At 49.1% G+C, this 24,317-nt stretch overlaps 1 pseudogene; it reads right to left on the bottom strand.

Moving 5' to 3' along the window:
- Window positions 1-16,079: 16,079 nt before the first annotated feature.
- LOC146184595 (DNA (cytosine-5)-methyltransferase PliMCI pseudogene) lies at window positions 16,080-20,820 on the bottom strand (annotated as a pseudogene).
- Window positions 20,821-24,317: the final 3,497 nt, after the last annotated feature.

Here is a 24,317-nt window from a genome sequence, read left to right on the forward strand (position 1 = left end):
ATCTCAGCCCTGGGGATTGGCGCCCACTTTCTCGGCCATGGATGTCCGGCGACCTTCGCCACTGCAGCGCGGCTTTGACGAGTGAGCCGATTCCTGCGGGTGTAGCACGCTTCACCTGTTGGCGGTTTCCGCGTGTCGTCCCAGCAGTGCCGAAATCCCATGCATCACGCATGTGTTTCCCCGTGCAGGCTCACAATACCCCCTCACCCCACCCTTCTTGTCAGCAGTGGCACTGGAGTTAATATTTTTAGCGGGCGCCTTGGCGACCAGCGTTTTTTTTTTTTTCTTTCTTTCTTTTCTTTTTTTTTTTTTTCGCTATTGGAGGTGGAGGGCGCTTGAGGGCAAAAGGAGTGAATGTTTATCGAACACATATTGCGCAGTGTGTTCGTGGCTAAGACCACGAGTGCCCGCTTATCGCGATGGCTGAGCATTGCTTTTGCGCAGTCTTGCAGTGCCGCTCCACGGCTTCAGTGCACGATTACGTTGCAACGGCGCATTTAACAGCCGACAAGTGTTCATTCAAATTGGCCTGTCTGTAGTTTGACAGCACAATAAACGCATGCATCGAAGGCGACAGGCATTTGTAAGTACCGAAAGCGTCCTTCAGCGAATTTGAAATAAGTCTTATTACTTCGCTATGTTCACAGATTTCTGTCCGCAGAACATGTCCGCAAAATGGCGCGAAATTTGAGTGTACCAAAGACTAAAATGGGCAAACAAGAAGTGAATTAAGCAACTAGAAGCAACCAGAAGCAACTAGCAGCATCCGTGCTTTCGCATTACTCCGATGTAGATTCTGCAGTGCTCATTAATTTCTTTTCAACAGCGATGAGAAATAAACACTTCGGGGTGAAATAATTTGTTCCTTTCAGATAAGGCGAGAAAGGGTGATGAAAGCGGGCCCCGCGCATTATTATCCAGAAGGTATTATTATCCACATATTATTATCCCTTCTTTCCATACTCACTATTTCCCAACCCTCACAAACGTTTAAAGGTGTGAGGAGGAGAGAAGGATTTGGAGAAGTGTGTGTGGGTGTGTGGGGGTGGGGGGGGGGGGGAGGGGGGGCGTCGTCAAGAGGGGTTGTCGGCAGTGTCAGAGAGACAACGATGTTCTCAAAAAGCGGGAACTCTAAGGCGGGGGGCGTATTGCCGTTCCCCGAAAACTGCAAGAGCGGAAGTTCCGGGTACGTCACTCAAAAATAAAACGCAACCTCACGTTTTGTTCCAGCATGAAGCGCAGTACGGAAAGTGAAGTGCAATATTAATAAAATAGTCTTATGGACTAAAATTACTTACTGTAAAGAGCGTAATGCATCGGTGGCGTCCTTCGCGCCATCTTTCCGACGTTGAATAAGTTAACTTGAAAAATCGGCGCGGCGTAAATCCGTAAAAAGAGATTAAAGCATATTAAAAGGCGATTGTTGTTGAGGGCGTCTCTGAACGCGACCTAAAGGTAACATACACTCACTGAAGACAGGAATTGATTACTGTGAAGGTAATTGTACAGTGTAACCGTTGCCATACCGTCACATCCTGGCTGCGTTCGCGGCTGGTTTTGCTGCTTTTAGGAACAAAAACTTGGTATTATGTATCCTAAATGGGAACGTACCCCAGGAAGTGCGGTAGTAATTTATTTAAATGTTGTGATTTTAAAAAATAAAAAAAAACTGTACCTACTGGAGTCGAACACATATCTTGCAAACAGGAACGTGGTGTGGTGTGGACCCATTGCGCCACAGATATTTTTTTTCTTTATTGCCGACTTGGACATTCAAAACAAGACGATGAACAATAAAACTTGCCAGCACACTTTCGCGTGACACGGCGGGTTAAAACTTTTTCAGTTTTACCAAACTGTCAAGCACATGAATCCATTGTGGCTGCTCGGGGAGTGTCATATGCACTTCCCTGAACCGCACAACACTGTGTATGAAATGTTCTCGTACAGGATTGACTTGTATATCTGCATTGTTAAACTGCATTCTGGTTTTCCACAAGCTGTGGAGGCCCAGGAGCATTATTGTATCAAAGGGAAACCCCTCTGTATTAGGAAAAGGTAAAAATCGTATGCCATATGCATCTAGAGGTAGCTCTTTTTTTAAAGCTCTCTGAAGCACATCCCAGAAAAAAATGGCATCCCAACAGTCCAAAAACACGTGTTCTATCGTCTCTGGTCTGTTACACAAGAAACAGTTTGTTGACCAAGGGACGAACAGGCCTTTAGCGTGCATCCATGTTTTGACTGATAATGTGCTGGTGTGGAGTTTAAAAAAAAATGATTTGACTGGTGGTGATATTGGCATCTTCTTAACTCTCTTGAGTACATCATCTCCTGGGCCTGGACAGTGCGACAAACGGTATATCGGTACAGGAAGCATTGTGTCCACTAAGTCCGCATACAATTTTTTCCGCTTAACATTGCACAAATACTCCATAGAAAAGCGCACATGCAGCAATCTGTACGCGAGCACCACTTCTCGCAAGTACCCTCTTACTGTACCACCTACATTGAGACACGAACTGACAAGAAAATTAGGAAGGAGTCGACCAAGCCGAACTTGGATTACTGTTCTGAGGAAGACATCATTTTGGTCACGAAGGTACATGAAACGCGAGACAACTTGTCGCAAAAATAAATGCGCCAGACCAAGCCCTCCTTTTTGTACGGAAAGAAACAAATTTGTTCGGCTCGTCCTTTCCCAGAAGCAACGGGAAATTCGGCCTTTAAATGCGCTCTTATCGTTTTCATTAAACGTACTAAAGATGGCGCGACGGACGCTACTGGCATGATCAGAGTATTACTGCAAGCAATTTTAACTATGCAGACTATTTTATTGTGCATGCATTTTAGTTTATGTACTGCAATGTATACTGAAAAAACATATAGCTTTATTGACTTCCTTTTTTTGTGTTTTATTTTTTAGTAACGCTACCCGGCACTTCCGTTGCTGCAGTTTTCAGGGAATGGCAATACGCAAGGCGGTGGAGGTAGCGCCTTTGCAATGCCGCATGGAAATAGCGGCCCGGGTTTCAACTCTTTCTTGTTTCGTGCACATCCCATCCCGGCTGCCGACTCCGATGGAGATATCGCGGCACTGGCGGAAAATTATGCCCATCTTTTACCGCCAAGTGATCTCTGACCTGTGCTACGGCTCAGGAACATGACCGTTTTCTACAAATGTAAATTAGGATTCTGTATGCATGTATAATTCTGTTTCGAGTGACTGTTTTTGTATTCTTGCGTTGTGTATGGTTGTATGCACATGCCGTGTTTGAGTGTGGGTCGCGTGCGCTGTGTTTTTGTAATTTTAGTAATTTCAGTAATGTAATTGCGTGAATGCGTTCAGAGGCTGGAGGTATAGGCAACCTGCAGTGGCCAGGCGGCGCTAGTGGAGCGCAGCGTTCAGCGCCGCCAACGGCGGCGCCGAGTAATCTGAGTAGGCTGGCGCGGTCGGGTTGCGTTCGCGTTGTACGGCTAGAAGCATCTCGGCTCTCATTTTCTGCAGTTTTAAGGCAATCGAATGTCTTGATAGCTACTTCCGAAAACCAATACTGACGAAAGGACACCGCCTGTTCGAGAATGCTCATGTTTAAAACGTGAACGGTGTCGACGTCACCGCGAAGTGCGCGCCGCTCGCGACGGAACACCCGCGCGCACAGCTTTGAATGTCGCGTGAGTAGACGGAATTTTTTTTTAACGAAATTTATTCTCTCAGGGCATTAGTCGGATATGTGATGATGAATTAAGAAATAATTAAATGAATGAAAAATGTTGTAAACGTAGCTTTTCATTCACCTATTGCGTTCACACCTCATACCCAAACATTGAAAGTGCAGAGAGAACCTGAGAAGAGATTGATCGCCGTTTCTTCCTTTTTGTTCTTGCTGTTTGATTACAGCAGCATAATAATTTCCTCGCGGTTTTGCTTTAAAGTTTAATACCATGACGAACACTTTTGTTCGTGGTGCACACCGTTGGAAAAATAAAGCCCTTAACAACAACAATAACTGGCATGCATTTTGTATCTCCGTACCTCAAGCTTGGGGAAAGCCGGCGGGAAATGCTGGCACTCAACGGCAAAGCTTTCGTAACGGAGGTCGTTAAGAGTTAGAATTTTTTACTGTTGTTACTAATGATGAAATATTCTATCGTCTGAGACAAGAGACTCTTGAGTAGCTTGAGCAGTCGGTGCAAGAAATATTTGGCGCGGAACAATAGAACGAAGTTCCATTATCAGCGTACACAGTATCACGGGCCTCTACACTCCGCCACTTCAACTTTTTCAGCACCTTAAGAACTAATTTACAGATAAATATGCTTATTGAAATCTGTAATTGGAAGTTTTGAAGATATTTTGGCTTTGTGGTTCCGAATAGACACCGCATTAGAAATCCGGTTCACAGATCCACAAACATTTTTTTTTTATTTCGCCTCCGTTGAAATGCGGCTGGAATACGATGCTGCGGCTGCACGGCTTTGTTGATTTTCTGGACGTATGCCACTCGATCTTGCACAGCATATACCAGTACACGCCAAATTTTACAGCGCGTACTGAGTAGTGTGCCCCAACCAGCGTGCGACTCCCCGAGTCAGAAGTTTATACCGTTTCCTCCGCTCACGGGCAATCGTCTTATTTTAGCTTCTTGGCGTCTGTACGCCAATGGCCCCATAACAAAACAAATTTCAGTTACATTACTCTCTCGCAGCCAATATCTCCTTCTCTCATCATTCTCCCCAGGTTCTCCCAGCAAGCGGTACGCTTAGGTCTCCTTCGTGATTGTGGTAGTCTTTCTCGCCGCCCTTGCGCTTATTTTTATTCTTGTTCACATCCGTAGTAGTCGAAGCATCACACGAGACCACTGAAGTCACTAAATGAGTAAATCACACTCACTGGGATAACAAAACGCGAACGCAGAAGGAACACAGCGGCCGCAACATATAAGGCGTCTGCTTCTGCGCCGACTCAGTATTAGCTCCCGTCGGCCGCCAGGTGGCGTCACATGTCGCAGCAAACTCCATTGCAGGTTGCCTATAGCGAAAAGCTGACGGCTCATTAGTGCCTGCTTTTGCACGTATAGTTTTTTGCTGTGTTTGATGACCGTCGCTTTGCTTTCAGGATGACGGGGTCATTTAAGGAGAGGAGGACCTCCCAGAGCGACACGAAATACGCGACCGGTGCTGCTGTTTTGCTAGCTAGAGACGCGCGCGCGGCGCACCGTTGTTCTGCCGGAGTATGGCCCGTAGTCACACTTTTCGTGATCCTGCTTCCTTGGTGGTAGCAATGAAACCGAGTCAGCGTCGAAGAGGTGAACAAAGGCGTCTTTATAAATTATGTACAGGGCAGATTTACAGTAAAACGGCACGGGGGCCGAGGACTAACGGCTAGAGACAACTGTAGTCGCACAGTCGACGCGTTTGCGAGCGGCACGGCACTCAACGAATGCTCGTTGACGTCTCGCTCTCCGGAGGCAGTGCGCTCGCTTAATATAGCGTGGAAAGACGTTAGCACTCAAATTGTTCAATCCGGAGGCAGCACGTGACGGCGGCCCACGAGGTCCAATCAGCGAGCGCGCTGATCGCTCGCTTCAAATCTCCCGCGGTGCGAAAGTGACTCGCCGCCAGGGAACCGGCCACCGGGTTTCTGGCATATTCCAGACGTCTGATCATGATGACCGCCCGATGCTTCCTGGCAATGCGCTGCTGTCTTGAGAAGCAGCACCGGATCAGGCAAACAGGGTGTCAGCAGGAGAAGCCCGACGCTCGGTTGAGCGGAATCAGGGTGGATCGTACGGGCACAACACCGCGTGTGCTTGCTCGAATCCAGGTCCGACTCTCGCCTGTGTGGCGCCAACGCTTCCGAGTCCGGAGGGTCTGATTTGGCGCGGTTCTCCATAACCGCCGGCCAGTGCCGGTGGCGACGCGCGATGAGCCATCGAGCTGTGTCGTCGAGCATCCCTCATCCTCCTCCACGGTCGGCCTGTGAGCGCCCTTGGCTTCGCCGCGAATGCTTGAGTAGCTTTTGCGCGTGCTGCCAATCCTGCTTAGACTATTATCTCACTGTGGCGCCAATTCCGTGAAAATTGCCAATAAATTGCGCTGGAGAGTTTAACCTGTCTGGTCGCATATCCGCTTAATTCGCTCCCGCAGTCGATCTTAGGTCTGTGCTAGCCATATATACGGGACTGAACTAAAGTTATGCAACCAGGGCAGGCTTAAGAATACCCCGTTAATATACCCCGTTTTGTTTTAACTACATCGAAATAAATAAGAAGGTGTGATTAGTGCGAGAGTGATGCATTTGTTCGGTGGCACAGTGCACGTTAAAGAACCCCAAGTGGTCGAAATTTCCGGAGTCCTCCACGACGGCGTCTCTCATAGCCTAAGTCGCGTTGGGACGTTAAACTCCACAAACCAAACCAAACAGATCACAACTGTAGCCATCAACTCCCGGACAAGGAGGCAATGATAGTCTGGGTGACGCAGGTCCCAAGAGGGAGAAAAGGAGTGACAGAACTCACCTCGCCGCCCTTTCGGTGCCTCTGGTCGCGATCGCTCGCCGGCGTGCGCTAATAATAATAATAATTGGTTCACAGGAAGAGAAGAGCGCAGTATCTGTCTGTGGACAACTGAACCGCGCCGTAAGGGAAGGAAGGTGGGAGTGAAAGTGGAAAGAGAGAAAGGGGGGCCGGTAGTGGAGGGCTCCGGACTAATTTCGACCACCTGGGGATCTTTAACGTGCGCTGACATCGCACAGCACACGGACGCCACTTCGTTTCGCCTCCATCTAAACGCAGCCGGCGTCGTGCGCCAGGTCCGTTTTTGCTTTCAGATGCTGGAGAATCTGCACGGGCTCGACCGGAACCCCGGTCACGACAGTGGAAAAAAAAAAGGAAAGAAAATTTCCTCTTTATTCCAGCTATTGCTCCCATGACATTATTTAGATGTTGCTCACTGCCACATGATGGAGAACCACGCATGAAACCATAAAAAAAAAAAAAAAAAACTCCAATCCCTAAGCAAGTGTAGATCACCTCACAAGAAAGGGCCATCGTCGTTTTTGCAGTTCGGCAAAGTGCCCCCACAGCTAAAAAATATCATATCAGGCGAGGTGCTTCGTATCTTCATTCTGTTTTTTTCTTTATTCATACATATTGCTCGAAGTTCCGTTATTTGTGGTTCCATATATTAAGCAGGCTAGAACAAACGGGCTCCCTCCCTCTTACCGTCGGAGACAAGGCCCTGGGCAGAAGACCCCCCTCCAATCCAGTGATGCCAATAAACAACCGTGCAGGCAGAGACGATTAACTAAAAGTCTAAGGAACGAAACTAAATTGTAACTAAACTGCATAAGCGCAATAAATACGCAGATGAAAGGCGCTTAAAAAACAGTTGTCATTACTGTGAAGCTCTGCTCCGCTTGCTTGTAGACGCTCAGTGGTCCATTAACTGGAAAATGGAGGAGGTGGGTTCATGAATTTCTTCCTCGATGTGAAAAGGAAGGCAGCGATATGGTGTATCGCTCTGCGCTCTCTGGGTGCGCCGCGTAAATAAGTTCGTGGATAAAATTGGGGGTTGTGTTTTCCGGATTCACGGTGCGGTTTTCATTCGTCGCTGGCCAGAAAACGCTACCGACTACATCGTCCGCTGTCAAATCCCGTTGACATATTAAGACCCAAGTAGCAAGAACCTCTCTCTCTCTCGGTGCTACGTCACCTCAGTGTTGTTTACAACATGCATGTGCGCATAGTTCCGGCCGAAAACACAACTGAGAGAAGTGTAAAAGGCAGCGATAGCAAGAAATGACAACATGAAGCCTCTGTACAGTATTCAGAAAAAAAAAAAAAAAAGACTGTGCTCGTGCCTTTCAGAAGCATAGAGGTGTGTCGCGCCAATGCCAACACGGATGCTCAAGGCCTGGATGTGCGCTCTGCAAAGGCAGCTCGCTCCCACGATCTTCTCTGCGCTGCGTCACTGCACCCTTCCTCTCCTCCATCAGGCGATTGAAGTTTGTCCCTGGCGTCGGCGTTGCACGCAGCGTCGGTCCTTGTATGGCAAGTGGTTAGGCAAGGAAACGGGCCATCACTGCGGAGTCTAGTGTGCATTCTTGGAAGCCAATTTGAAAGCGGTTCGGCTGACTGACTCGCTGAGATATTCGGAAAAAAAAAAGTGAACTGCGCGCATCACAGCTTAATTGACCTAAACTTTATTGACTACCGAGAAAAAGGGCACACGCGTACTAGTATAACGTAAACCCACGTGTAGAGGGGATGGGGGTTGTGTGCGTGGGTATTGGTGGTCATGTCGTATAGTATATAGTTCCATTTCGGGGTGTCAGCGCTATCCTACAACTCTGCACAATCATGCCGGTCGTCCTTGCAATTAGTATTTTCGGTAAACCCTGAAAAGTAAACCCCGAGGCGTTTTTCGATGAACCTGTGAGAAGAGACAAGCCTAGAATTTCAGTTGTCCTTGGTTAAAAAAAAAAAAAAAAAAAAAAAAGAGAAAAAAAAAAACCTCCGGCTCCACGTGAAGAAATTGTCTGCCAACGTTTTTCGCCTAGTTCTGTCGGAACATATCCGCACTTTTCTTGACGTCGTTCCGTTCTATTGAAACCACCAAGCAGCGGCCTCCGGCCACAGAAGAAACGACGCGCTGGTTTGGTATGTTGGTCCTATACCTCTCACTCTTGTCCTTGGAACTGCTGACAAGATCGGCGAAATGAAAAGGGATTATGAGCTGCCTTGCAACAGAGGTTGCCCCGTCAAAGATGCTGCATGTCATGCCCGATTAGAGTGACTCTATGTGCCCGACAACCTTCACTACCCTCTCCGCTATCAGCGGAAATAGAAAACGCCTGCAGGCACACCGAATTGTTGATACGCCGGCTGCAATGGCGATTGCCGGAAGACTGAAAGAAGTTTACTAATCTTGGCCAAGGCAAGAAAACGCCAATACCGGACGATCACACGCCTGCGCGTGAGGCACTCACACAAACGTTGGCGCCAGAGCGGGAGCTTCGTGTAAACACAGCACAGAGCAGGGGTGCACTCCCGAAAGCTCGTTTGCTATAACTCTGCACCGGTCTCCTCACACGGTGCCATCGCCCAACTTCCGTAGTTTTGCTGTTTAAAGCCTCGGGGCTACGCAGGCCGCTCCCGAAATGCCGGTGCGAATCGCCCAAACACACGAGTGCAGCAAAGCGCAGGTCATCGGTATCACGCGTCTGCGCTGTTCCAATGCTCCTCTCCCGACGTGACATCGGCAATAAAGTTCAGTGAGGTGGCCATATTAGAGCCGTATACCTAACGTTTCCAGAGGTTCATATTTCTGTGTCAGCATGTGATCATATTGTTTAGCGCACATTTTCCAAAAGCGAATTGGTTCCGGTGCTTTTATAAAAATAATAGAGGAATAATAGATATAGGAGCCGGCCGTGTTCAATGCTTACATTGCTCAGACTCCTGATGTGTGCACTGCCAGACGAGAAGCTCAGACAGAGGAGCTTCAATAACTTCGGATTCGTTTCAGGCCTTTTCTGGAAAACTACCTTATAGGAATCCACTAAAGAGTACATGGTGAAATTCCTCAACGTGGCTGATCATATTACCACCTTTATTACGTTGGGATTTTTGTGATGCATCGAAGTATCGTCGACGCAGTATACCGAGTATCTGTATCGAAAATCGATTTCGATTCTTTATCTTCTATCTGTATCGGAAATACAATTTTCCGCGGTATCGAGTATCGATATCGAAGATACTTTCTTGAATTATCTTGACCAGCCCTGGTTCCATGAGCATAGGAAGGCTTTCGCCTTAAAACCGTTGCCACCAGTTGAATTGAGATCAAAATGACCAAATAAAGCAGCCAGTTGAGCTCATGAGTCTAAGTAGGAGTGATTTTATTTAGAAATACACAGACTGCATGCTTAGCGAACCTGCGCGATGATGATAAGGTGAACAGAACTAGACGAAAAAAGCTTGCTAGAAGATCTCGTCACGTGGAACCGGGATTTTTTTTTTTCAAGGACAGCTCGAATTCGGGGCATCTCTCTTCACAGCTTAAAGTGCTCAAAAAGATCCACCTCGGTCTTACACGCTTAGCACTTTTATGTCCGTCCACGTAGATTACCTGTATGAATCCTGTATTGGTGACTCTTTCACTCTCCACCTTTCGTCGTAGATGGTCACAATTGCTGTGTGGAGATGAAAATGAATATAATGACGCATTCAGTACTATAGCGAGTTTTCTCTACCGGCCTGAACAAGGGGAAGGAGTCAAGGGCTCTGAATACCTTCCACTGTTACATGGTGGCTATATATGTGTGCAGGCATGCGATAATTTTGATTTATTTACTGTAGATTGTCTGTATTTTCCCCCCGCCAAACAAAAGGATGACGGTGGATCTCTATCGCCAGCGCCAGAAGAGCAGAAAAAAAAAATTGCGGATCTCTGACTCATACCGTGTTATTGATAATTGCAATACGAACAAGTTAGCCAGCTGCCGCTGGTGCGGCGTGCGACTATCGTCTGCACGCTGGATCTGCTAAGGCGTTACCGAAATTTACATCTTTATTTTACTGATGCAATGGGATCGGCAGTACGGCAGTTCCACGAGAGACCATTTACTCTAGCGCTGAGCAATTACAAGGCGCCGTCGTATGTGCCTTCGATGCGAAACAATTTAGGCTTAGCGACGACTAGGGAGTAGCGCTAGGCGAGAGTGCCGTTGTCTGCCACGCCAGCAGGCGGCGCCGCTTTCGTAAGCGCTGCTGTATGTGCTGCGAATTTGTCGTCTTCGTTCATGGCGCAGCTGAGAGCGCAAGCTTTTCAACGTTTTTCTCGACAATACGTCGTGTAAACGATGCTGCTACAACGGGACGGGAATACGATGTTGCTGCGCCGCCGGACCAAGGCTGCATAAAAACGTCGACGGAGGATACTTCTACTTCTTTAATGTGCTGTTCTTGAACCGTGGTTTAACTTGAAACTATACATTATTGAAGCCGGACAGTTCGATTATATGCTTTTCGCACTATAGGTCGTCGACGCACCGCAGACACGCATGCATTCGCCAAGCTCGGTACGCGATAGCAGCGGTTAGCGGCGTAATCGCGGTGAACGCTGTCCGTGCGAAATAAAAGCAGCGCAATATCGAATATAAATCTCCACTGTCGAGAGCAAATACACGACATGAAATGGGTCGCACTTCACGTTAAATCAATGCGGCGATGACTGGAAAGCATAATATCACGCATCCCGCGTTTGGTAGCTGCCCTGTATATGGTTCCCTCGCTGTGTGTTTGTGTGCACAGTTACAATTGCGATTATAAAATATAATTGCAAATACATGTATCGTGAAAGTTACAACAGATACATCCTCACAGTTGACTCTGACGAGTTCGGCCTGCGGGAGCGGAGCGCAGTCCTTTGCAGTAGCTCCGGGCGCTAGTGCTGTTTCCAACTGCTGCCGCCATGCCAAACGGACGGCATATGTTTTGCTGGTGCGCTCAAATAAGACACGAAATAGAAATCAAGGTGTCAGATAGCTTTTACGAGCACCGCGAAACAGCACTTTTACACTGCCGTATCGCAGCATCAACACGCACAGCACAGCCCAAGATGGCGTCAAGAGGAGCCGGAGCGGACTTTCCCAAGCTTGGCTCATACGGGGTGCCACCATCAAATTAAAATGGCTGCGCCCAGGCATCGAAGCTAAAATCGTCTATAGGCAGGTGCGCTGCATCGTCTGGCTTTGTACGTACGCGCTCATTTTCACATGAGGCACTCGTCATCTTGAGGAGCGTCTCAAATTCGCATTTGCATGAGGTGATTGACCCCGCGCCTTTAGCGGCTCTGACCTGGTCATTTCCGATCGTGAACGAGATCGCATTCGCAGCAGTGGGCGTTTCATCCCTGCGGTCTCCATCCTATAGTGTCAGCGATGGCTCCTTGCTGGCCATTTGCGATCACTGCTGGTGTTCCGCCCTCATTCGTTGCATTTATCTCGACGGTGTCAGTTTGATCACATGCTACAGCTTTACGCTCCAGGATCACCTCGTCTCGACGAGGTTTGTTTCGATCCCTCGCTGCTGCGCGCTTTTCGACGCACCTGACGGAACGCTGACGTCTTAGGCAATATCAGCGCACGCGGACACTTCTATCGCTAAGGCGCGGTGTTTTTCACATTAGGGAACCCAAGCTCAAGTTTCGCCGCGCGATGGCAGCGCCGCATTCCTGGCATGGTGGCGAAATGTGAAACGATGGGACGTCGCCGGAGCAGACGCTCCGCTAGTTTCCTATGCACGTGCGGCGATCGAGTTGCGCCTGGCGGTTATTTGGCGATACAAAAACGCTTCCGCTGATGCGAAACGGAGGTACTAAGTAGCATTGTGTCATGGGTAGCCACAATAGTAGGCGAAGCGCCAAAAGACGAGGCTCACGTGTGGAACTTTGCAGATTTCATTGCAAGCGTTTCCACAAGACCTGTTTTCCAACCGCATGACAGCACTCTGAGAAGTCTCGCGTTCTTTGTGGAAACGAAAAGGGCCAATTTTCCCCTCTCCATAAACTCAGAAATGTTCGACAGTTGACAAAGACGTCTTAGAGAGGCATCAAGAGAGTACAATGGTTTTACACCATGTATACGAAGTGAAGGGGGTGGAGGATTATCCTGCTCTTCGCTCCGCGCGTGTCTTGCTTTGCCGATTTTCTGTGCTCTCTCCCTGCTTTGCGAGTGCTCTGAAAGCAACCAAATCAACAGATATCCTGCGTGCGACGTCCGCGATCGACAATGATGTGTAAATGTGCCCTACGATCAAGAAAATATCTAGAAAAGAGGCCTTTTTTTGTGTGTGGGGAAGGGGGCGGGGTGGAAAACATGCTTGGCTGAGCCGCTTTTACAGATTTCCGCAAACTGGCCAATAAATGAACCAACATTATTATTATTCATAACAAAAATATGTTGGAAGTGTAATACAAAAGCGATCCTAGTTATGGCTCGATTGACACTACTCGCAAGGAGCACCCTATTCGCGTCACAGGTTTCGTAAATGCAAACCAAATATAAATGAAGCACGACCATTTAGTAAGAACCGAAATGAAGCACGATTGTAGTACAAGCTTGGATTTCACCTTCTTTCCGAGCCAGCGAGCCGGTTATGTCGCGTGCAGCGCGCGGAGCACGCATGCGCTTTTGAGACTGCTAGCGTTCGTGCCTTTGAAAAAACATCTCCTCCTTCGGACTATGGCTTATTCTTCTACTGCAAGATTTGCTTTAGTAACGTCGTAATAATAAAAACAAAACCGTATATAGATCTCATGCTACAGGCCAAAACGATGATCAACAAGCGAGCAGCTTTATTTCAGAGTACTGATAATACTTATGCAGTTTTTAAATATATTATAATGTAGCGTGTGCAACAGCTACCGCTAGGCGGCTGCTCATCGAGAGTCTCGTGCGCAGACTCGGAAGTGGCCCCGTGGCGTTCGATGAGAAGAATTGCTGAAGTCGGCTGCTGTCACTCGGTTCTCTGGACCTGCTCTCCTGTGCCTGCTAGATCAACCCCTTATTAAAAACCAACTTCTGGTTACGGGCTTAAACGGCTACGTGACAATATACGACAATATAGTTACATAGCCGACTTACCTCGAAATAAACTTCCTACGTTTTCGCTAACGTGGGAAACGCATTCACAATCAATATTTACTCATCGCCGTCTGTCGTCTGCTCTACAGTGCAGACGTGAATAAAAATTTTCTCGCCTATAATTACGTTTCCTCCATGGAAATACGCAGCAGGTTGTCCAATCATCAAGAAGGAATGCAGGCGGCATGTCGCGATGCGCCTGCGGGGGCGCGTCAGGGCGCGTGCTCAATCCAGAGAAAGCGCGCGGCGCACGTCGCGAAGGCAGCGAGCCGAGCCGGCGGCGTCCCAGTGTGTGTTTTTCTGCCACAGATGGCGTTGCCCATCAGGAGCCGCAGCGCCGCCCAACGATGCTTCTTCGCACGCGCCAACAGAAGGCCGTCTCACCGTGACCGGCTCAGAGCTCGCGGCAGCGTCGGACGCCGCGGCTGCTTCGTCACCGCTCTTTCGCGTTCGTGAGCTCATCTCCGCGCCTGAGGGGCCGTCTATTCAATTTCGCTGCCGTTTGCCACTGCTCTGCTGAGATTGGCGGTGTGGTGTGAGCGAGCCCAGCTGCATTGGTCGCGTGATAGCCATACAGATGTAATTCCTCTACGCTGACGCCTTGCAGACGGCACTGGAATCATTTGAGCGTAACCGGCACGATTAACTGGACCCATCTATTCTCAGGCACATTATCCCTCGCGAACAGCTTCTCTACCGTGGCTAACCATAATGGAACGTGGTCCGAGTCGTAGTGCAGCTACAGTTCTTCAATAATTTAGCGCACTCGGCGGTCGGGTCTATCCTTCACCGCGGCGCCGAATCGGTATATACAGGTTTGCTCACAATTCAGCCGTCCCAGCCGTCCACTTTGAGAGGCGACGCACTAGTCCGCTGCGATCGGGTGTCTACGAGTGGTTTGTTCTATTTCTGCTTTCCAGCTTGAGCTTCTACGTTTCGGGCTTCTGCTTCAGCTAACGCTTTTTTCAATACAGTTCGTGCTTTGTCAGTTCGAGCCTTCTCATTTCCATCTTTGCTAATATATCAATCTTTCTAATTTCTACACGGGTTTCTTCCCTTCGTTTTTTCCGTTTCGCGCGTCCCAGTCTATCTTTTCGCGGTTACTGTGTGTTCTTTCTGCCTTGCGACTGCGCGCGGTCTTACAGAGGTCTTGAGGTTGGCGCAATTTATGCTGCCTCCTGTGAGGATCACAGCTCAGTGCCTACGTGAAAGCTGGTCCCAGCCCACACCAAAGCAAAAGTCATCTGATACGTGCGCGGGGGTGTCATGTTGTTTCTCAATGTGGCTACCCGCTAAAAAGACTCTCTCATCACCATCACCAAACACGTGCGCGTATCGCCACGAAGTGGGCAAATTTATTGAGCCGTAACGTACGCCGAGGGTAATCGCGTTATGAATACTCCAGAAATTGGCACCGCTATTACAAATGGCTGGCCGCAAACTTCCGACTGCAGCAGGGGGCCTAACAGCAATACTATAACTATCGGGAAATAGTTAACCAGGTTACTACCCCCCCCCCCCCCCGCACACACACACAGTTTTTCTTTTTTTTTTTTTTTTTTTTGACGATAGCAATGGCGAAAGTAAGGAGGGCTTGTTTAGGTTCGAAAAATCTCAAATGCCCTCTCCCCGTCTTTTGATGGCGGTAACTTGACGAGACGGTCGCGAGAGATATAATTTTATTTTGCAAACAACTTCGTCAAACGGGATTAAAATTCGTCTGAACATGAAGCTGTTCAAACTGTTTCCGACTTCCGTTACGGTGGTCAAAGAGCAGACACAACGTGGGCCTGTGAAATCTGCAGCGTGAGTATCGTCGGGGTCGCTTTCGGCCGGCTTTTGGCGCTCTGTGCCCCCAGTTGTGTGGTGTCGGAGCGCAGCAACGGAAGAAGCCGGAGATCGTGCCGCGGAGGCCGCGCTACCTCCGGACTCGACGGCTGTAGTGCGGTGCTGGCGGGCCTGTTTACGCGCCTTTCCTTGCACGCGCGCACGCACGCACACACATAGTGACTTTTGGTTTGCGAATGTTATGAAATTAGAAGTGTTTTGAATCGTGAAAATGCGACAGCAATATTCATTTGATATCCCGCATTGTTAGGCCGAAGCCCTCTAGATACCTGCAAGGTTTTTGGCTTGGGCCGACCTGTTATCTCGCCTACTCCTTGGACGAATAAATGCATTATAAAAAAAAAAAGCTCAAAAGACGCATATTAAGAAATTAAAAGCGGGCTTCCCTACAAGCTAGTAAGATCCTTTCAAAAATTTTCGGCGGCGACCGATTTGTACAAGTCATGCCAGCCCTTCATCGAGCGACCGTAAAACCCGCAGGCTACCAGGTTAACAGAAAAAAAAATAAGAATTGAGTTATTTTGCTAACATAACACAACAAAAAAGAGCAAAAAAAAAGAGCTCAACAATGGGAATGCCGTCAGCATAGCAGACACAAAAAGCACTTTGCTTCGCATCCACGCATCAGTGGAACTATGCCGGCTACAGAGCAGAGGCTTCAACCGTATTCCTCCCATTCGAGTTAATTGTATGCAAATAAATATGCACGGTCCGGTATTCATGCAATAGCAAAGTATCAACCACTGACCCTGACCAACACATGACCGATAAAACGAATAGCTTAGATTCACTTCTGACAAGGATTGAGCATTTTTCCAGAAGATAATAACTTTTTTAAAACCAATAGAGAACCTTTAATAACTCAACTTGCAAAAAACATTCATATACAAACATGAATACGAACAGTGAACATGGCTTTTGCTGAACCCTGTAGCAATTTTCAACTCAGGTCGGCACATGGAGCAGTTACAGTAGCTGCAACGTGAAAAAAAGCTACCAGTCATAGTAGAAATTAGAACCGCACGAAATAAAGAGAAGCGCTGTATACTGGAGATATAAAAATGAACACCAATGACTTTAAGAGGAAACATGGCATCAAGATACACTGCCCTCACTTCGAACAAAATCCTGACAGATTGGGTTTGAAGCAGTAAACATGAAATGCACACACGTTCAGTTAGCCGCACTGTTGGCGAGGCACTTCAGGATCTCGCGTCCAATAGCTCGTGCCATGGGCGGTGGTACGGCGTTGCCAACTTGCAGGTGCCTGTCCAGGATGGTGCCAAAAAACCGGTATGTGTCCGGGAAACCTTGCGACCTCGCGCACTCTCGCACACTGACCACACGGTGTTGCTCAGGGTGCAGGACACGACCTTGCTTGCCCATCGGCTCCGGGTTGGTCACGGTTGTGCTGAAGAAGCCGTCCCACTCAAGCCTGCCGTAGAGTCCGGCCCAGTGGTTGTGCCGGTTTCCCGTGTGCGGTAGGCACCAGGGGATGAGCGTGTTGCCTTGGTGGCACGCCTGGTCGCAGGGCTTGTCTGAGGCACATGGGCAAACGCCTCGGAAAGCACCGGTCGATGACTTGCCATTCTTGGCATCGTGATGTGTGTAGAGCAGCTTCTTGGTATACGTGACGCCGTCCGAGAGCTGCACGACGATGTTGGGGAGGTCGCGCCAGTCAGAGCCAGGTGTGAGGGGAATGTGGCGTATCCTCGCCTCGACCAAAGGAGCCATCGCCTTGCAAACGTGGTCCCGGAGCACAGCACCTCTTCCGCGAAGCGTCGTCTGGAACGGAGTCAAGGGCTTTGCGCCATAGGAAATCTCGTCCAATTTGGCACCATTGCGGATCTCGGGAAGGTCCGACATGACGTCGCCAATAGTGACAGTCCTGAGAGGCGCGGACGAGGACCACTTGCAGTTGGACAGGTATTTGCGGTCGTCCACCACGGCAGTCAGTTGACAGGCGCGCGGCACAAACACATGCTCCGGTTCGGGATACAGTGGAAGCTTCTCTCCTGGTGCCGCCGCCAGGATGATGGCCCTGCGGCGGTTCTGCGGCACCCCATAATTCCCCACCTGCAGGACTCCGAAGGTGCACTGGTAACCCATGCTGATGAGGCACCGCAGGGTCAATTTGAGAACCATGCTGCGCTTGAATGAGACGAAGTTGCGCACGTTCTCGAGCACGAAGAAGCGCGGGCGGTAGTATTCGCAGTAGCTGAGAAATGTCGCGATCAGCGAGTTCTTGAACTGAAAATACTGCCTCGAGCTGAAGGGGTTCATGCCGCTGAAACCCTGGCATGGAGGCCCTCCGCAGAGCAACTCGACATCTCCCTTTAGCGGCAGAGTCTGCCCGCGCTCGTTGGCGGTCTCACCATCCATGACGAGGCGCAAGAGGCGATTGCAGTCGTCGGTAAAGACGGTGGCGTCGGGGAAGTTCATCCGAAAAGCCGTGGCTGCGGGCTCTTCTCGCTCGATGGCCCAGCACGTCTCGCTGACGCCCGCTTGGTGGAAGCCCTCGGTCAACCCTCCGCAACCCGCGAAGACGTCCAGACAGCGTAGCTTGCGCTGTGTCACATAAAACTCCTCTGGCGACTTGATATTGATGGCCTTGTGCTGGCCCTTCATGCCCTTTCCCTTTCCGAGGCAGCCCATCGTTCGAGCGTTGCGTGAGGGCTCCACGAACGTTTTGGTCTCGCTGTCATAGGCTTCTGTGAAGTAGAACCGGTGGGGACCTCGGCAAAGGTAGTCTTCGACCTCTTCCGCCAGGTTCTCGCCGTAGACGACGTAGCATTTGCCGCACACCTGGCGCAGCTCGACGATGGCTTCTTCTTCAGAACAGTAGAGAAGGCGAAGGTCCGCATCCTGTTTGGGCTTGTGCGTGTCCTCCGAACGATAGAATTTCTTCACCTTCAGCTTGAACGTATCGGAGCCGCCGCTGCTCAGCCTTCCGTAAATGGAGACGATCTTGCCAATCTTGAACGGTTCAGGCACATCAGCATTCAAACTCTTGACGTATTCACGTGGCTTGCGGTAGTATTCAGGATACATATCCTCGTCCACATCTTCCTTCTTCGCGTTCCCCTTGTTCTTGTTAGTCTTGAAGCCGAACTGGAAAGCATCCGCTTCCAGAAAGACGCACTCGCCGATACAAAACGATTTGCCCTGACACGAGATGCTTGCGTAGCTGCGCCTGCCGTTCTCTTCCTCGATTACCTCTCCGGGAATTGGGATCTGTAGTTTTTTCTCGGTTTCGGCGTGACGACAGGAGGTGCAGGAATGCGTCACGTCGCATACCTCAGGAGCGATAAACACTGGCGGGTCGACGAACCGTGCCGTCACTGGCTCGTAGGCCTTCTGGTAGAAGAACGACTTTCCATCGTCCTCGCCACGCAGCGCGCACTCATCTTCCAGACTGTGGAGGCCGCCGCGGGTAAACCAGTCTTGCGGCGCGGGTTTGTGCACCACGGTACACCGGTTGTTCACGGTGCTGAGGCTCTGGTTTTCACATTCGTTGACCAGAAACACCTCGCGAGGATCAGAAGTCTCACCGAGAACGGTGTCCGTGCCCCTCCAGAACCAGTGCGCGTGGAACAGTTTCTCGCCAGCAGGAGTTTCATACATGTAGACGACTCGAGCCACGTACAGCGGTGTGCCTGGCTCCTTGGGAGTGACCAGCACGAAGTCGCCGCAGCAAAGTTCGGAGCCGTTGACGATGGCTCGCGAGAAGTAGGACTTATTGTCAATGAAAGCGACCGGTTTGTCGTCTACCCAACGGACGTCGCTGTCGCCCAGTCTCGTCGTCCTACGAGTAACGGGCGCCTCTGTGTCCACAGCCTTACGGTCGAGGTAAAGCTCAATCTCCTCGGTGTCGCCATCGTCCTCTTCGGCTTCCTCCAAGACCTTGTTAAGACACCTCCGTTCCACGCAGCACTGCTTCTGTCTTCCGGTACCGCCAAACTTCACCATGTCTTTGCATGCTTTGCATTTGCCACAGTCGGCTGACTGGCAGGCTTCGCAAACACCGCACCGCTTGCGGCGAGCCGTCGTGTTGGCCGCTTTGTCGTCAGTCTGACCCTCGAACAGGACTTCGAAGACGTCTCGAACGAGCGGTGTCGTCGTAGCTAGCGTGCAGACGGGTTTCTTGCGCAACGTTTCGCGACATCTCCGGCGCATTGCTCGTCGCTGACCCAACGTCACACCAGCCAGGTGGACCAGGCTCCGCATACAGGGACTGGCGACCAAAAGAGCTTCGTCGCCATCGAAGCCGTCGTCGAAGCTCTGCACCTGGTCGATCACGAATCGGGCATTTCGCAACAGCGAGTCCTCGGTGAATTTAGCAACACCTTGGGGCGGAGGTGTCAACTCGAGTCTATTGAGCAAATCTTCGTACGTGCTGCTGGAGTCCCGCAATAAAGTCTCGATCACCAACTTACTGATGTAGACCTTCTCCTTGATGACTTCGATGAAAGGAGCGTACGCCTCGCTGGGTGCCATGAGCACGTATTCAGCGAACTGAGTGGTGAAAGCAATCACTGCGTTTTCGCCGCCGTCGAAACCGCCCGTCCACCAACATTCAATGGGGCCCAGCGCCTTGGTGCATATTCCCCCTTCTAAGGATGGGTCCTTGGCGTGTATGGGCTTTACGTAGCCGCTGAAGTAAAGCTCTACGCCGCGCTCGATCAGGCCGGCGTCGATGCGGCACAGGTGCGTGTGTCGATCGTACACAGCAAACTGCGTGATCTTATGACGCGGGGTATCCATCACGTTGTTGCCACCGTTGTCGGCGCCTCCGTCTTTAAGCAAGCTCAGCCGATTGTCTACCAGCGCCTGCACCTCGTCAACTGCATCCGACGGGTCCCCTTCAAACAGCCGCAACTCCGCGGCTTCCTGGAGGCAGTCGGGACAGCGTGTGAAGCTCACCTCCAATACCGGTTGCTGTTTGCTCTGGGCCTTGCCGTCCTCGCTCTTGACACGCTTTGCCATCTGCTCAAACAGCTCGGTCAAGGTGCGTTGGCGTTTGCCGTCGACGGGTCGTTTGCGTTTGCTGCTTTTAGGTTTGGTGGCCGGCGGCGGTAGATCCTCTTTGTCGTCGTTCTCTTCGCGCTCGTCGCTTGCGCGGCCCGTACCGTTGCATTCCTCGTCGGAAGAGCGCTTGCCGTTTGTATCCAGCTTTGCCGGTGACACAGGTGCCGCGTTAACGGTTTTCATTTTGCTGGTGATGCTTACACTTACACGACCACACGCTGTTTCCCGCGCGGAACACTTGGCCGGCGCGATGTAGGGGACGAGAGTAGCGAGACAGAACTCACATCATTCTGCACCGGAGCGTCACGTGTCCATACACGAGCCCTTACGTCATCGCTGGACCCTGGAGCAAAGCCACCGGATTAATGCAGGAGAAGCAGGGGTAGAGCACTGTACAGGGGGCGTTGGCCGCGCGCGGCGGCGGAATAGTGTCGTCTGCTTCTCGCTGCGCGCTGCAACGCAGCGTGACTCCGCCGGACACTCCAGTCAACGAATTCCAGACTCCTTTTTTATTATTTTGTTGTTATTGCTTTTGCGTGCACTCGGGACGAGGCACAAGGACGTTTAATCCAGTTTAATAGCACTGGTTCAACTTTTTTTTTTCTTTTCATTTATTAATTACGGTTGAAACCGCGATGAAACCGACCGTGCATGCACCTTGCGGCTCGGCTGCACGGTCATTGTACGGTGCCTCGATGCCTTCGGCAGCGCTGATTTTCGAGGCACCATAAGCCATTGTTACAATTTTAAAGTGGTAGCTTATACATCTCGTTCGGCTGAAACGCCGTTGGCGTCGTAGTAGTAGTAGTAGTTTTCGGTACCGCGTGTCGGATATAATCGGGGGCTGCGCAAAAAAATTGCATCGTGGTAATTTGTGGTTGCCATGTGATACAAATAATTGATTGACGTGTGATAGGCGAGTTAATGAAATCATCGCATTTAATTGAAGAAACGAAATAAAAATTGGGAAAAGATGCTTCGTGGGTGTCAAATTGCTCAGAATAGAAAACCAATGTTTGCTTAGGCTAATTAAGAAAATAGTGTGTGTAGCTGATATTTAGTGAATTGAAATAATTGGGGCAATGAGAAATTTATGTAAAAAGGGAGTTCAAAGGTATCAAATGCTCAGAATGAAAAGGCAGAGCTTGATTATGGTAATCAGGAATATTTAGAGCGTGAAATTGACAAATTAATTATTTGAAATAATGAAATATATAAAAAGGTAGAATCAAAGATGTCAAAACACTCAGAAGGGAAAGCCAATTGTTTGCTGATGCTAAGTATCGGTAGAGTGGTACCCGTGCATAAAAATGTGAACAAAAATATTGTCCCTGTTTGTGAAACGCTGCTGCGTCATGCCCTAACGGTGGAGCTCCCCGGCGTTGTATCGAATGCAGACAGCACGTTTCGCAGAACCCGCACTGGGACGTATTAAGTTTCGAGAAGCGGAGTCCGAGTTTAGCGGTGGCATCATCGCCCGGCCAGCTATAAAAAAAAAAAAAAAATAAAAGAAATTAAATGTTGAAAAAACATCGTCCTTGAGCGCTTAATTGCTATCGCCTCGTACTCTTAACGGGAGAGCTTAAGTGTCCCTGTAATTTTTGTTTTGTAAATTATTTGCTTATTAAATAAAATATGATGCCAGCATGGTTTCAGGTCGATGGAATCGTCAAATCCAGCCGTTACGCTAATGACGTGATATCGATGTTTTTACGTACAACTGCGACAGTTTGGACGAACCATGCACTGCTAGTTCAATAAAAAAATATATATATAACATCAGATTTATTTAATTACAGTGTTCCAAGAAAACGCACATAAATGCATTTCTATAAGGTGCCAACGATTTCTCAACAGTTCACGTAGATTTCCCATGCTAAGACCTTCCCTGCACTATTTTTGAATAAATTACCTCCATCAATGTTCGTACGCATGGTATGCCGGTGATTCAGCTGTGGTGTTTCCTGGCAAGCATACTTACCAAATAAACTGGTCGATATGCAATTAATGACACAATGCCAATAAATTTACGTCATATTTCTTGAACACGACCTGTAATCATTTCATCATCATCATCAGCCTGATTACACGCACTGCAGGGCGAAGGCCTCTCCCATATTTCTCCACTTAACCCGGTTCTGTGCTAGCTGCATCCACTTGACCCCTGCGAACTTCTTAATCTCATCCGCCCACCTAACTTTCTGCCGCCCCCTGCTACGCTTTCCTTCCCTTGGAATCCAGTTTGTTACCCTCAGCGACCATCGGTTATCCTCTCTTCGCACTACATGTCCTGCCCATGTCCATTTCTTTTTCTTAATTTCTACTAGAATGTCGGTAACTTGAGTTATTTCTCTGACCCACTCTGCACGCTTTCTATCTCTTAATGGTTAGCCTCCACGTTTCAGCCCCATAGGTGAGTACAGGCAAGATGCAACTGTTGTATACTTTCCTCTTGAGCGATACCGGTAAGCTGCTAGTCATAATCTGCGAGTGCTTGCCAAATGCGCTCCATCCCAATCGTATTCTTCTTGTTATTTCCTTTTCGTGGTCCGGATCTGCGGTTACTACCTGTCCTAAGTAGACATATTCGCCTACTACTTCCAGTATTTCGCTACCTAATGTAAACTGCTGTTCCTTCCCGAGGCTGTTGAACATTACCTTAGTCTTCTGCATATTGATTTTCAAGCCTATCTTTCTACTTTTCCTGTCTATAGGTCATCAATCATTATTTGCAGTTCATCCCCCAAGTTGCTTAGCAAGGCAATGTCATCAGCAAATCGCCGATTACTGAGGTATTCTCCATCTACCCTTATCCCTAACTGCTCCCATTCCAAGTCTCTGAATACTTCCTCTAAACAAGCTGTGAATAGTACTGGGGAGATCGTGTCTCCTTGCCTAACCCCTTTCTTTATGGGAATTTTGTTACTTTCTTTATGCATAACTATGGTTGCTGTGCAGCCACTATATATATCTTCAAGCACTTTCACGTACGGCTCGTCTACCCCCTGATTTCGCAATGCCTGCATCACCGCCGAGGTTTCAACTGAGTCAAATGCTTTTTCGTAATCAATGAATGCTATGTATAAGGGCTGGTTATATTCCGAGCATTTTTCTATCACCTGATTGGGGGTATGGATATGATCGATAGTAGAGTACAGTTTCCGAAACCCTGCTTGATCCTTTGCTTGATTGCAGTCTAAGGTTGTCCTGATTCTATTAGCGATTACCTTAGTAAATACCTTATACGTAACAGACAGTAAGCTGATTGATCTGTAATTTTTAAGGTCCTTAGAGTCCCCTTTCTTGTGAATGAGGATAATGTTTGCATTCTTCCATGGTTCCGGTACCGTCGATGACACCAGGCACTGCGTATACAGGGTGGCCAGTTTTTCTAGCAGGATATCCCCCCCGTCCTTCAGCAAATCTGTAGTTATGTGATCCTCTCCAGCTGATTTCCCCCTTTTCGTAGTTTCTAGTGCTTTCTTGACCTCGTCCTTCGTCACTGGTGGAACGTCTGACTGTTTTTCCCTACCGCCGTAATCATTTCATCACACACTAAGTATAAATCTTATATACCGTAGGCAACACGAAATAGCCCTAAGTAAAGCAGACATTTCGGCGAGTTGTTACGCATTCGTTTCGCTCGAAACGCACCAAGACGGTTTGTTTTGTTTAGCTGGTTTGTCACCTTTATCTTTCGACCCGTCTCGGGGCGCTGTGAGCGAAACGATTTCAGTCGTGACGGTACAGCGGCTTTTAGTATAGTTTACAAACTATTATTGTTTGCTTT

Source organism: Amblyomma maculatum, chromosome 7 (genome assembly GCF_055883805.1).
Source record: "Amblyomma maculatum isolate TAMU_Amacu chromosome 7, ASM5588380v1, whole genome shotgun sequence".
NCBI lineage: Eukaryota > Metazoa > Arthropoda > Arachnida > Ixodida > Ixodidae > Amblyomma > Amblyomma maculatum.